This window comes from Pristiophorus japonicus, chromosome 23, assembly GCF_044704955.1.
Source record: "Pristiophorus japonicus isolate sPriJap1 chromosome 23, sPriJap1.hap1, whole genome shotgun sequence".
NCBI classification, from domain to species: Eukaryota; Metazoa; Chordata; class Chondrichthyes; family Pristiophoridae; genus Pristiophorus; species Pristiophorus japonicus.
Genome location: NC_091999.1, coordinates 37,186,603 through 37,200,508, shown reverse-complemented (window position 1 = coordinate 37,200,508; position 13,906 = coordinate 37,186,603). Strand labels below are relative to the sequence as shown.

Genomic DNA, 13,906 nt, shown 5'->3' with positions numbered 1-13,906 from the left:
TTTTCTTTAAACATTTTTTTATTGGGGAATTGAATACTGTACCCCAATGTAACTAGAAAATAGTTTGGTGTGTTTTATTAGCATCATTTTCAGTCATTTGAAAGTAGTTTACTCATGATGATGTCTGGCGAGCAGGTGTGCCTCCAACCAAGCGACCGGGACATCACCCCCGCCCCCCCCCCCGCCTCCTGCGGCGGGCCTACATCACTCCAGAGGCGGGCTTTCATCCCTCCATGTATTTATTTGGCTATATCGCAAACATTAATAACTCCTGTAGCTGGACTTGAGTTTATCAGCAGAAACAAACCCCAACTGTTAGAATGAACATGGTTCAGTCAGAATCTGATTAACAGCAGCAATAACAGCAGATTCCAACCCCTGCAGTCACCTGTGAACTCGCTGGTGTCTCAACAGGGTGGATGATGTAGTGAATCCCTTCCCACGCTCAGAGCAGGTGAACGGCCTCTCCCCAATCTGAACTTGTTGGTGTGTCAGCAGGTGGGATGATGTAGTGAATCCCTTCTTGCAGTCAGAACAGGTGAGCGACCTCTCCCCGGTGTGAACTCGCTGATGTGACTGCAGGTGGGATGACTGAGCGAATCCCTGCCCACACTCAGAGCAGGTGACTGCCTCGCCCCACTGTGAACTCGCTGGTGAGCTACAAGATTGGATGACCGAGTGAGTCCCTTCCCACACACGGAGCAGTTGAATGGCCTTTCCCCAGTGTGAACTCGCTGGTGAACTACAAGGTCGGATGACTGAGTGAATCCTTTCCCACACACGGAGCAGGTGAACGGCCTCTCCCCAGTGTGACTGCGTCGATGAATTTCCATTTCTGACAGTGATCTGAATCCTTTCCCACAGTCACCATATTTCCACGGTATCTCCATGGTGTGGGTATCCTTGTGACTCTCCATGGTTGGACGATCAGTTGAAGCTTCGCCAACACATACAACACGTTTACAGTTTCTTCCCACTGTGAATGGTGCGATGTTTTTTTCCGTCTGTGTAACTGGTTAAAGCTCTATCCACAGTCAGTGCACTGGAACACTGACTCGAGTGCGTTTGTTTCGGTCCCTTTCCGATCACACTGATATCTGAAATCTTTTCTCAGACAGAACAGGCAAACATTTCTCCTTCCACCTTCAAAGAGCGATGATATTCATGTCCTGAAGAATTAATTGACTCCGTCAGATCTTGACGCGATGTTTGGTTTGTGTTTCCTGTCTGAAAATCTCCCCTTCTAATACGCTGTAAAAGGGGATAACAAAACTAATCACTGTCAGTATAAGACAGAAGTTCAGGATAGTCACATCTAGTTTCCATGGAACATTCTTTCCTCTTTTGTTCTTCCAAACCTGTAAATCCCTATCCCACACATTGTCCCTCCTGCTGTGCTGAAATCCAAACCCATCACATGTTTCCAGACTGTTTCTCCTCCACTTCCAGTTTTCACCACTAATTCCGGCTGGGTTCAGTTCTACACTCATTGGTTCCCCTCCCTCGCCTCCTCTGAAGATGCTGACTCTGGCTTGGTTCAGTTCTACACTCACTGGTTCCCTTCCTCCCCTCAAGATGCTGACACTGGCTGGGTTCAGTTCTACACTCACTACATACGAACATAAGAAATAGGAGCAGGAGTAGACCGTACGGCTCCTTGATACTGCTCTGTCATTTAATACGATCATGGCTGATCTGATCATGGACTCAGGTCCACTCCCCTACTGCTCCGCATTGCCCCTTATCCCCTTATCGGTTAAGAAACTGTCTATCACTGTCTTAAATATATTCTATGATCCAGCCTCCACAGCTCTCTCAGGCAGTGAATTCCACAGATTTCATAAATCCATGCTGACTCTGTCTGACCGAATTATGTTTTTCCTAATGTCCAGCTATTGCTTCTTTAGTAATGGCCTCCAAAATTTTCCCAACATCTGATGTTAGGCTAACTGCTCCATAGTTTCCTGCTTTTTGTCTGCCTCCTTTTTTAAATAGGGGCATTACTTTTGCAGTTTTGCAATCTGCTGGGACCTCCCCAGATTCCAGGGAATTTTGGTAAATTACAACCAAAGCATCATCCATCCCTGACACTACTTCTCTTAAGACCCTAGGATTCAAGCCATCAGGTCCAGGGGATTGATCCGTCTTAAATCTCATTATCTTATTGAGTACCACCTCCTTAGTGATTGTGAGCCGTTCCTTCCCCCCTGTAGCCCCTTGACTATCCACTGTTTGGATATTTTTATTGTCCTCTACCATAAAGACTGATACAAAGTATCTATTCAAAGTTGGTGCCAGCTCCATGTTCCCCTTTACTAATTCCCTGGTCCCGTCCTCTCGGGGACAAACATTTACTTTAGCCATTATTTTCCTTTTTGTATACCTACAGAAACTCTTGTTTTCTGTTTTTATATTTTGTGTTAGCTAACTTTCATAGTCTATCTTCCCTTTCTTAATCATTGTTTTAGTTATTCTTTGCTGGCTTTTAAAAGCTTCCCGATCTTCTGTCCTCCCACTAGTTTTGGTCACTTTGTATGCCGTTGTTTATAAGTGGATGCCGTCCTTTATTTCTTTAGTTAGCCACATATGGCTAGCTTTTCTTTTACACCCATTCCTCCTCACTGGAATATATTTTTCTTGAGAGTTGTGAAATATCTCCGTAAATATACACCACTGTTCATCAACTGTCCTACACTTTAATCTATTTTCTCAGTCCACTTTAGCCAACTCTACCCTCATCCCTTTGTAGTCTCATTTATTTAAGATTGGTACACTCGTTTCCAAATTTCTCGCCCTCCACCTGAATTTGAAATTCAATCATGCTATGATCACTCATTCCAAGGGGATCCTTTACTCCGAGATTGTTTATTAATCCTGTGTCATTACACAGGACCAGATCTAAGATAGCCAGCTCCCTGGTTGGTTCCGTTACATACTGCTCAAGGAACCCGTCCTTTATGCACTCTATGAACTCTTCCTCAATGTTACCCAGACCAATTTGATTTGTTCAATCAATGTGGATGTTAAAATCACCCACGATTATTGCTGTTCCCTTTTTGCAAGCCTCAACTATTTCCTGGTGCATAATCCGACCAACAGAGTTGCAACAGTTAGGAGGTCTATAGACTACGCCCACCATTGACTTTTCCCCTTATTTCCTCATTTCCACGCAAACTGTTTCAACATCCTGACCATTTGAGCCAATATCGTTTCTTACTATTGCAGTAATTCCATCCTTTATCAACAGAGCTACCCCACCTTCTTTTCCTTTCTGTCTGTCTTTCCGGATTGTCATGTACCCCTGAATATTTAGTTCTCAGCCTTGGTCACCTTGCAACCACGTCTCTGTAATGGCTATCAGATCATACCCATTTGTATCGATTTGTGCCATCAACTCATCTATTTTGTTTAAAATGCTACGTGCATTTAGGCAAAGCCTTTAAATTTATTTTGTTAACCTATTTTCCTACTCGTTTCCTCTCTCCTTCAAACTTACTTTCTTTATTTTTACTTTCTAATTCTAGCTTTACTCCCCTCCCTGCTGAATCTATTTTCAGGACTCCATCCACCTGCCAAGCTAGTTTAAACTCTCTCCAACAGCACAAACAAACTCACCCGTGAGGAAATTGGTCCCTGCTCTGTTGAGGTGCAACCCATTCGGCTTGTACAGGTCCCACCTCCCCCAGAAGCGGTCCCAATGCCTCAGGAAGCAAAAGCCCTTCACATCACAATCATCTGCTCTATCCTCCTGTTTCTGTACTCACTAGCTCGCAGCACCAGGAGTAATCCGGAGATTACTACCTTTGATGTCCTGACTTTTAATTTATTTCCAACCTCCCTAAACTCTGCCTGCAGGATCTCATCCCTCTCTCATTGGTCCCGATATGGTCCATGACCTCTGGCTGTTCACACTCTCCCGCAAGAATGCCCTGCAGCCTTTCGATGACATATTTGACCCTGGCAACATGGAGGCAATATAACATCCTGGAGTCATGCCTGCGGCTGCAGAAACATCTGTCTGCTCCCCTGACTGTTGAATCCCCTGCCACTATAGCTCTTCCATTCTTCTTTCTCCCAGCCTGTGCAGCTGAGCCACCATGGTGTTGTGGATTTGGCTCTGGTCGCACTCCCCATAGCCACTCAGAATAGAGTACCGGTTGGAAAGAGATGGACTCAGGGGGCTCCTGCACTACCTGCCTAGTCCTCCTCTTCTGTCTGGCGGTCACCCAATCCCTCTTTGCCTGCACACTCTTAAGCTGCGGGGTGACGTGTGACCACCTCCAGAAATGTCCTATCCACGAAACTCTCAGTCTTCCCTCCCTCCCCCAACAAAAGCTTCTCTGAGATTCGGGCTCCCACTCCCCTCCAAAGCATCACTCCACCTCCACGCCACTCGAACTAGGGCTCTCACCTTCCCCTTAAACTCGGGCTCTCCCCTCCACTGAAACTCGGGCTCAGCCCCTCCCCCTCAAACTCGGGCTCTCCCCCTCCCCTCCAGTTTCAATTCGGGCTCTACCCCCCAACTCGGGCCCTCCTCTCCCCCCGAACTCGAGCTCTCCCCCAAAGCCCCAACTCCGGCCCTCCCCCTGAACTCGGGCACTATCCCTCCACTCCCACCCCCAACTCGTGCTCTCCCCCTCCCCTCCCACACCCAATTCGGGCTCTACCACTCCCCTCCAACCCCTAACTCGGGCTCGCCCCCTCCCCCCCAACTCTTGCTGTCCCCCTTCCCTCCACCCCAAATCGGGCTCTCTCCCTCCCCAAAACTCGAGTTCTCCCCCTCCCCTTCCCAAACTCGGGCTTTTCCCCTCACCTCCCCTCCCCCTCAAACTCGGGGACTCTCCGTCTATCTCCCCCCCTCTCCCCCGAAGGTACTGGCTCTGGCTTGCTTCAGTTCTACACTCAATGGTTCCCCTCCCTTGAAGGTGCTGAACCTGGCTGGGTTCAGTTCTACACTCACTGGTTCCCTACCCCTGAAGGTGCTGACTCTGGCTTAGTTCAGTTCTTTCAACCAACGTATACAGCAGCTACGGCTGAAAATCAGCTTCTCTGCCCCCGGACTGGGAGGTGGGGACATTTAGCAACATTTATCTCTTTTCGAAACTTGTTTTTGCAAGTTTTTAGAATTGGAGCATTTACAGACAGAAAGCTGAAACCAAACATTACGTCAGGATCTGACAGGGTGACGTCATTCATTCGGACGTGAATATCATCGGCTTTGCTCATGGAACGGGAGGGCAGCGATCGCAGCACGTACAAATCAAACACGTGTCCCGAGTGTGGACCCGGATTCACCCGATCGCCTGACCTGGCGAGACACGTGCACCGTCACACTGGGGAGAAACCGGGTGAAGGTGGGCACGGCGGGAAGGGATTCAGTTCCTCGTCTCTGTTGAAAGTTAATCGGTGCAGTCACACCGGGGAAAGTCCGTTCACCTATTCTATGTGTGGGAAGGGACTTTTTTATTCATCCTGCCTGCAGATACACCAGCGAGTTCACACTGACGAGAAACCATTTCAGTGTTCTGACATTGGGAAGAGCTTTAAAAGCTCTGGGAAGCTGAAGGGACACGAGCTTGTTCACACTGATGAGAGGCCGTTCACATGTTTAATTACTTAGCAGCTTTTTGCCACTTTGCAAGTTATAGAAATTCAACTATTCTCATGGTTTATATTCAGTTCAAACTAGGAGAATCTTGTTCAGATGAGAACAAATGTTTTTATTACTGGGATATTGTGTAAAAACAACAGAGATTTTTCAAGTAAATTACGTTGTTATGTTGTCACATCCTGTTCTCTATTGCGTCCTCTTGCGAGACCGTGGTGCCGACCCGTTATCCTCTTTTCCTTCTGAAGATGATTTTTCCTGTTGCCTTGATTCGCACTGCCTTCCTGGTAGAAGAGCTGTTGCTTTATACCCCTTTCCTGCCACTCAAATGCTGTGAACATCTGCAGCCGTTTTAAGCTTGCAATAGATCATATTGACTACTGCCTTTGACCTACTATGTTATCTCTATCTTTCCTCGTTCTCTGTGGCAGGGCTCACTTCTCTGAGAATAGTTATACAGACGTTTATACACACAATTATACTGTGCTTGGCTTTACAAAATTATGATAAGAAATGGTACATGCTGCATACCTTTATCTTACCTATTAATAATTTTGGCCATGATCCTTCCAGTTCTAAATGAAGCTCTATCAGCAGTTATAAAAATGAATAACATAATAAAGGCTCAATTTACCATGATGCTTTGCTTCTCAGACTTTGGCCATTTTGAAACACGTTATATTACATGGCCATTTTCTATCATTTATAAACTAGTTTTATAGACAATCAATGCACATACAGGAAGTTACAAACGTAAAGGCTGTTCATTATTTAAAGACGTGTAAAATAAGCTTATTCATTCTAACTTCGAACATCTGTCAATAGCTGATATCTTACAATCCCTACCTTGAGGTGGAGGGACTTCCTAAGTTTTCATTTTGACTCTTGTCTAATAGGTTTTGGGCGGTTATAACGTTAAGTCATGTTTGTATCTGGCGTATGAGATGCTATAAATTGAAGATGTGCACTATTAAACATATTAACAATGTGAGTTGAACAATTAACAATAAATGTGAAATTATTCTAATCCAGGGAAGATTTTCTATATTAATCCCTATAATTTTTGGTTCCCTACCTTGTGGCATTCGTGCTTGACTGAATATACTTTAATCAAACTTTAAATTTTACACAGTTCCGCATCTCTGATCCTGACCTGAGTCATTATTTTCTTTTTATGATTCAAACCTAATACTACAGAATTCCCCTCTATCATTTAAACCACCTTCTACAGCATCCTCAAATTTCACCATCTGTGCACCTATCCCACTTCCGTCACGTGTGAGGTCGGTATATTTTCCACAAGCCTTGAATGTCGTCATGACAGGTTTATTTTCCGGGTGGGTAGGATAAATATGTGTCCCAATGCATGAGTACTGCCCTTCCTGTTTTTTCCACCATCTGGGCAAAAACAATTGGTTGTATGCTTTCCTTTCTGATGCTATTGTGCCTTGTTTTTTTTTTCTCCCCACAATCCCCCACTCTTTTTCAGAAATCTCCATACCTGTCGGCCTTCCGTATCTCTAAACGGACATCTCATACATACTCCGTATACTTCTTTTATTTTCCACTGATCTACACCTTCCGTTATAGCACCACAACCTGTCGTGTATTATGTTGTTACATTATTATCCTGCTTCATCCACAATGGGAAATCCCATCCATAAGATTCATTATGTCATTTTTTATGTCCACCAAGAACCAGTGGAAATGTTCCAAAAAAGAGGGGCTGGGTACATTTATCGTCTGAGAGTGCTCTGCAGTCCTGCTCTTCATTCGTTGTCGATCCCAAACTTCCTAGTAGCAATAGAAGCGTATAGATCCACATCATTAACGTGCAAGAAAACCAAGCATAATATTTTTTCATTCTGAACAGGTTTCATCTGATTGATATGGAAACATTTCAGTTTTGGTTCTTCCTTTATGTCATGCGGAACATTCAAAACACATACACTGCTTTGGGTACTGTTGAGGGGAATGACTCATCAGAGGGGAGCAGCAGCAGCCAAGTTCATGGCACCGTGAGTGGCTCTGCTGCGCAGGAGGGCAAGAAAAAGAGTGGGAGAGCTATAGTGATAGGGGATTCAATTGTAAGGGGAATACATAAGCGTTTCTGCGGGCGCAACCGAGACTCCAGGATGGTATGTTGCCTCCCTGGTGCAAGTGTCAAGTATGTCTCGGAGCGGGTGCAGGACATTCTGAAAAGGGAGGGTGAATAACCAGCTGTCGTGGTGCATATAGGTACCAATGATATCGTTAAAAAACGGGATGAGGTCCTACGAGACGGATTTAGGGAGCTAGTAGCTAAATTAAAAAGTAGGACCTCAAAAGTAGTAATCTCAGGATTGCTACCAGTGCCACATGCAAGTCAGAGTAGGAATCGCAAGATAGCTCAGCTGAATACGTGGCTTGAGGTGTGGTGCAAAAGGGAGGGAATCAAATTCCTGGGGCATAGGAACCGGTTCTGGGAGAGGAGGGACCAGTGCAAACCAGACAGTCTGCACCTGGGCAAGACCAGAACCAATGTCCGAGGGGAAGTGTTTGCTAGTGCTGTTGGGGAGGAGTTAAACTAACATGGCAGGGGGATGGGAACCTATGCAGTGAGACAGATGGAAATAAAATGGTGGCAGAAGAAAAAGATAGAAAGGAGAATAGGAAAAGTGGAGGAAAGAGAAACCCAAGGCAAAAAATAAAAAGGGACACATTGCAGCAAAATTCTGAAAAGGCAAGCCTGAAGGCTCTGTGCCTCAATGCGAAGAGTATTCGGAATAAGGTGGATTAATTAACTGCACAGACAGCAGTTAACGGGTATGAAGTAATTGGCATCATGGAGACATGGCTCCAGGCTGGAAACTCAACATTTAGGAAGGATAGGCAGAGAGGAAGAGGAGGCGGGGCGACGTTGCTGGTTAAAGAGGAAATTAAATCAATAGTTAGGATGGACATTAGCCTGGACGATGTAGAATCGGTATAGGTGGAGCTTCGGAATACCAAAGGGCAGAAAACGTTAGTGGGAGTTGTGTACAGACCACCAAACAGTAGTAGTGAGGTTGGGGACAGCATCAAACAATAAATAAGGGATGTGTGCAATAAAGGTACAGCAGTTATCATTGGCGACTTTAATCTACATATTGATTGGGTGAACCACACTGGTAGCAATATGGTGGAGGAGGATTTCCTGGAGTGTATTGGGGATGGTTTTCTGGACCAATATGTCGAGGAGCCAACCAGAGAGCTGGCCATCAAAGATTGGGTGATGTGTAATGAGACCGGACAAATTAGCAATCTTGTTGTGTCAGGCATCTTAGGGCAGAATGACCATAATATGGTAGAATCCCTTATTAAGAGGAGAGTGACATAGTTAATTCGGAAACCAGGATCCTGAATGTAAGGAAAGGTAACTTCGACGGTATGAGGCGTGAATTGGCTAGAATAGACTGGCAAATGGTATTTAAAGGGTTGATGGTGGAGAAGCAATGGCAAACATTTAAAGATCACATGGATGAACTTCAGCAATTGTATATCCCTGTCTGGAGTAAAAATAAAACGGGGAAGGTGGCTCAACCGTGGCTAACAATGGAAATTGAGGATAGTGTTAAAACCAAGCAAGAGGCATACAAATTGGTTAGAAAAGCAACGAGCCAGAGGACTGGAAGAAATTTAGAATTCAACAGAGGAGTTCGAAGGGTTTATTTAAGAGGGGAAGATAGAGTACAAGAGGAAGCTTGCAGGGAACAGACAAACTGGCTGTAAAAGCTTCTATATACATGTGAAGGGAAAAAAGATGAGTGAAAAGAAACGTAGGTCACTTGCAGTCGGATTCAGGGGAATTTATAATGGGGAACAAAGAAATTGCAGATCAATTGAACAAAGACTTCGGTTCTGTCTTGACGAAGGAAGACACAAATAACCTTCCGAATGTACTCAGGGAGAGTGGGTCGAGTCAGAAGGAGGAACTGAAGGATATCCTTATTTGGCAGGAAATTGTTTTAGGGAAATTGATGGGATTGAAGGTCGATAAATCCCTGGGACCTGAAGGTCTTCATCCCAGAGTACTTAAGGAAGTGGCCCTAGAAATAGTGGGTGCAATGGTGATCATTTTCCAACAGTCTATCGACTCTGGATCAGTTCCTATGGACTGGAGGGCAGCTAATGTAACACCACGTTTTAAAAAGGGAGGGAGAGAGAAAAGGGGTAATTATAGATCGGTTAGCCTGACATCAGCATTGGGGAAAATGTTGGAATCAATCATTAATTGGAATCAATCACCAGTTCAAACTGTCACAGGACGAGAGAGTAGAGAGCACCAGTTCCAACTGACACAGGACGGAGAGCGGAGAGCACCAGTTCCAAATGTCACAGGAGCATCCAATCGTGCCCTGGTAACTGCCCCCAAAGGAAGTGGAGTGTGGGAAATTGCACTCCGCTTCCATTGAGTGGTTGTAAGGCCAATTCTGCGGCTGGAGCAGGACTTACACGCTGGGGGCTAAAATTCCCTGCCCCAGAAGGTAACCCCTCCAAGATGGGAGCCTGTGCGGGGAGGCAGAGGGAAGTTCAGGGGAGATGGGGGCGTCGGATGGAGGGGAGAGTGGTGGAGGTGGGGGGGGTGGAGAAATCCAGGGCGGGGGACAGGAGGGGCCATATTGAAGCGGATGTGTGGGGGCGCGAAGTGTGTTGGAGGAGCTGTGCCTGGGGGGTCTGTGCCTCAGTGCGGGGAGTGTTCGGAGTGGGGTGGATGGGTTGACTGCGCAGATGGCGGTTGGTGGATGTGGTGTGGTTAGCATCGCGAGGGCGTGGCTCCGCGGTGGCCGGGGCTGGGGGCTCGATATCCAGGGGTGTTTGGGAAGGATTCTGACGGGGCGGGTTGGGTGTGGGTGGAGTGTTCCCGGTGTTGGGTGGGTCCGGAACCGGCGGGGGCACGCTCTTGGGATTGGGGTTGGACTGTTTGGGGCTGGGATTGGGAGAGACTTGTTCACTCAGTGAGTTGTTGGCCTGTGGGGTTCCCTTCCACGGAGAGTTGTTGATGCCAGTTCATTGAATGTGTTCGGGAGGGAGTTGGATGTGGTTCTTGCGGCTGTGGGAGTCGAGGGGAGATGGAGGGGTCGTGGTGGGAGGTGCTGGGGTGGGTGATCAGCCATGATCTTTTTGAATGATGGTGCAGGCTCGAAGGGCCGAATGGCCTACTCCTGCAACTATTTTCTATGTTTCTATGTTTCTATTAAGGATGAAATAGCAGCGCATTTGGAAATCAGTGACAGGATCAGTCCACGTCTGCTTGGATTTTTGAAAGGGAAATCATGCGTGACGAATTTTCTATAATTTTTTGAGGATGTAACTAGTAGAGTGGACAAGGGAGAACCAGTGGATGTGGTGTACTCCGACTTTCAAAAGGCTTTTGACAAGGTCCCGCACAATAAATTGGTGTACAAAATCAAAGCACATGGTATTGGGGGTAATGTACTGACGTCGATAGAGAACTGGTTGGCAGACAGGAAGCAGAGAGTCGGGTTAAATGGGTCCTTTTCAGAATGGCAGACAGTAACTAGTGGAGTGCCGCAGGGCTCAGTGCTGGGACCCCAGCTCTTTACAATATACATTAACGATTTAGATGAAGGAATTGAGTGTAATATCTCCAAGTTTGCAGATGACACAAAACTGGATGGCGGTGTGAGCTTTGAGGAGGACGCTAAGAGGCGGCAGGGTGATTTGGACAGCTTAGGTGAGTAGCCAAATGCATGGCAGATGCAGTATAATGTGGATAAATGTGAGGTTATCCATTTTGGGGGCAAAAATACGAAGGCAGAATTTTATCTGAATGGTGGAAGATTAGGAAAAGGGGAGGTGCAACGAGACCTGGATGTCATGGTCCTTCAGAAATTGAAAGTTGGCATGCAGGTGCAGCAGGCAGTGAAGAAGACAAATGGTATGTTGGCCTTCATAGCTCGGAGATTTGAGTATAGGAGCAGGGAAGTCTTACTGCAGTTGTACCGGACCTTAATGAGGCCTCACCTGGAATATTGTGTTCAGTTTTGGTGACCTTATCGGAGGAAGGACATTCTTTATATTGAGGGAGTGCAGCGAAGGTTCACAAGACTGATTCCATGGATGGCTGAACTGTCATATGAGGAGAGACTGGATCAACTGGGCCTTTATTCACTGGAGTTTAGAAGGATGAGAGGGGATCTCATAGAAATGAATAAGATTCTGATGGGACTGGACAGGTTCGATGCGGGAACAATGTTCCCGATGTTGGGGAAGTCCAGAACCAGGGGACATAGTCTTGGGATAAAAGGTAGGCCATTTAGGACTGAGATGAGGACAAACTTCTTCACTCAGAGAGTTGTTAACGTATTGAATTCCCTGCCGCTGTCATTTGTTGATGCCAGTTCATGGGATATATTCAAGAGGGAGATAGATATGGTGCTTACGGCTAAGGGGATGAAGGTGTACGTTGAGAAAGCAGGAAAGGTGTACTAAGGGAAAGATCAGCCATGATATTATTTAATGGCAGTGCAAGCTCGAATAGCCAAATGGCCTACTCCTGCACTTATTTTCTATGTTTCTATGTATGTTTCAATAGGCACAGAACGGGATTTAATTTATCAATTATTTGATGTGGACCCGTCCATTTGAGTGGTATGTTATTCCCCAGGTTTATGTCTATTGGTATCCACATTTGTTTCCCAGTCATAGCCTCATATGGACTTACTCGTCTCGCATGTAGTGTCGTGCTTGGACTGGAGTTTATGCATGTCGATGGCTTGTGTTTTAGTGGCAGGCGCTACAGCAGATATCTGGGGAGTTTCAAAAACGCAACCTGGTACATTTAATCCGGTTATTGCAGATTCTTTAGCCAACTGATCAGCTGCATTATGGCCATTGTTATGGGCTGAGGAATCTTTCTGGTGGCCTATATGACAAGGGCGAGTCGTTTCTGGAGCACTTCACAAAGTTTACGGAGGAGACCAGAATATATTAGAATTTTACTTTCTAACAAATAGTACACAATTTTTGGTATCGGTGCAAGGCCATAACTGCATGGCATACAGAGCTTCTGTCAGACCAAATGTTTATTGCTTCAGATACTGTATAGTGGGTGGCGCGAATAATGGCTACCAATTCTGCTTGCTGAGATGAGTGGGTGTTCACTCTGAATCCCATCTAGAGAGATAAGAGCAGTAGCCTGTATTGTTAGCTTGTTTTAAAGCATTTTACTTAATTTGTCTGGATATCACCCCAGGCCGGTCGAAAGTCTTCCCCATACTCATTTTTCAACTGTTCATACAGAGGTTTTGTTTTGTTTGCAAATCTTATCTTATCAGTCTCAAGAAGGATCACAGCACTGTCTTTGACACAGGCAGCGGAAGCGTCCAAATTGTGTCGACTTCCTGCTGACCAGGTTCATTTTAAAATTCTGAATGTAACTGGAGAAACAATCGTTTTTGTATTTAACAAACATCAGAAACACATTCTACACAAAAGGCAAAAGAGAGGGGATTTTCCCTTAGCTTGTAGCTTCGAGAAATTTATGCAGGCTTTTTTTTAAAGCACTTCTCTTTCAAACCAATGTAATCAATTTTTAAGTTTTATTTTGATAGGTAAGTGAGCATCTCGGAAATTTTCAGCTTGTAATAACACAATTGAAAAGACAGTGCTTTGTTACAATCTGAATTAATTTAAAATAAGACCACGCATTTATTTTTTTACTGTAATCCAATTAAAACTTCCAAATCATTTTTTTAGCAACTGTAACTTCGAGGCTTAAATGTTATCTTTTGTTAAACAAACCCATCCTTTTTACAAACCCATTGCTGCATAAATCATAATTAAACTAACTAGGCACCTGCGTTTCTAACTTAAAATGTAATTCAATTTTAAGTACACAATGAATATTTTAACGATCAATTTATTCATACTTTCATTTTTTTTTCAATTAGTTTAGTTCAACAACATATTTTCTAGTTCCGTTTTTTTCTTACTTTGCTGAGTTCTTAGATCCTCCTACTCTCCCTCCTGCACTTCATATTTATCCTGTTTCACAAGTTTCTATGCTACGCGCAGAGGTATGTTGTGTTTTCTGGTTTCTAACTGGCTTTTTTAAGTTTAGTTTTTGAAGGCTGAGAACGCTGATAAGCTCCTACCAAACAGGAGTGCCGGTGGTCCAACTCAATCAGTATCTGCCGCAGTGTCATCTCGTGTTTAGTTGAGGTGACATCAGTTCAAGTCACGTGGTTTTCGATAGCCGGGGCTTTGAGCGGAGCCTTTTTCTCATCATTTTTAATTGTTGTGTCATTATTACCA

General features: G+C 45.1%; 1 pseudogene; it reads right to left on the bottom strand.

The window, feature by feature from the left end:
• Positions 1-261: 261 nt before the first annotated feature.
• Positions 262-13,906, bottom strand: part of LOC139235486 (zinc finger protein 229-like) — a 44,880-nt pseudogene continuing 31,235 nt past the window's right edge.